The sequence below is a fragment of the Notothenia coriiceps genome, unplaced genomic scaffold, assembly GCF_000735185.1.
Source record: "Notothenia coriiceps isolate Sejong01 unplaced genomic scaffold, NC01 NC01_scaffold00009652, whole genome shotgun sequence".
NCBI lineage: Eukaryota > Metazoa > Chordata > Actinopteri > Perciformes > Nototheniidae > Notothenia > Notothenia coriiceps.
Window position 1 is genome coordinate 170,883 of NW_011342353.1, and position 405 is coordinate 171,287.

The following is a 405-nucleotide window of genomic DNA, read 5'->3' on the forward strand; positions in this document are numbered from 1 at the left end:
TTATCCAATGTTTCCAACCGGGTGGATAATTCATGGCAACAGCTCTTAGACCGTCTAGTAGGGACTTAGCATTAGGGCTGCTCGATTATGGCAAAAATCGTAATCTCGATTATTTGGGTCAATAATTGATATCACGATTATTAAAAACAATTATCCATTTTATTTATCAATTTATTGGAGAATTTGTTTTTGAACAGTATGTTTTGAACAGTTGACTTTACCCTGAACTTTAAGTGTAATTCAACTGAAAAACCCAAAAAAAAAAAGTAATAATAAAAATTAAAAAAAGTAATAATAATAACAAAAAAATTGTCGTTTTATTTCGATTAGGTTGTTTTCGTAATCGTTGCAAGCCATAATCGTAATCGCGATTAAAATACGATTAATCGAGCAGCCCTATGTTTT